Genomic DNA, 1,052 nt, shown 5'->3' on the forward strand with positions numbered 1-1,052 from the left:
CCCACCGCCGACGTCGCCATTGGCGCCGTAGGCCGGGGGGGGGGGGGGCGGCGTCACCAGGCCGCAGATCCGTCACCCGTGGCCGCGGCCTGCGGCAGGCCACCCGCGCCGCTGCAGCCCGCGTCTGGTTGATTGCGGGCGGCCGTTGCTGCGATGGGTACGGGCGCTCCTGTGCAGCAAGGTGGTGTGTGCCCTGGGCTTGGATTCAAACGGGGCAGGGCGCCCCTTGGCTGGAGCAATATGCATGGGCAGTAATGTGATGTATATGTGCTGGAGAGTGGGCGCAAGAACTCTCACCCCACCCCTGATCCCTGGCTAGCAGTAGGGCAGGCATCTACATACACACACCAGGGCACCCCGCTCAGATCACCTCCATGCCCAGATCACGCTGACAAGAGGGCCCGAGTGCGGGTGAAAAATAAATTAAGTGCATGCACGCCCACGCTGTAGCATGCGTACCTGCTTTGCTTGGAATTCGAGTTGCGGCAGGCGATGTTGCCCGTGCCCTGTGCGTCTTGAAAGCGATGCTAGAATACGTTTCACTGCACGAAAAATTTCATCATCAACTACCCTCGTGTAGCCCAGCCTTTGCAAGCTTGAACAGCACCTGCTGCCTGCTGTAGTGATCTGCTGCACCAACGCGTAATCGACCTTACCATGCACTAAAATTCTTGGATGCTATAAATTACTTCTCTTTGCAGCAGAATCTTGTGCGTGCGCCGGGGTTGTGGCGATCACACCTGCCTATGAGGCGACGCCCGCTGCCCTCCCGTTGGATTCAGGAGGCTTGAATGCATGCATTTGCGATGCAGCTTGCAAAGCATCAGTCTCAGACATGCTGGTAGCTTGAGGAGAGTGTCATGCTGCTTCACATGTAGCTAGGCAGCCAAGGTGGCAAAGGGCAAAGCACCCTGGCTGTTTTAAACCTTTTGCATCCACTTCGCAACGCCTAGGTGTGTCGTCCATCGCCCATGTCAACAACCGCAGCAGTAGAAGTGGAAGCAGAAGCACGCTTTCAATGCATATGTAACAAGAGTGGAGCAGGTTAAATT

Source organism: Monoraphidium neglectum, assembly GCF_000611645.1.
Source record: "Monoraphidium neglectum strain SAG 48.87 unplaced genomic scaffold scaffold00178, whole genome shotgun sequence".
Taxonomy (NCBI): domain Eukaryota; kingdom Viridiplantae; phylum Chlorophyta; class Chlorophyceae; order Sphaeropleales; family Selenastraceae; genus Monoraphidium; species Monoraphidium neglectum.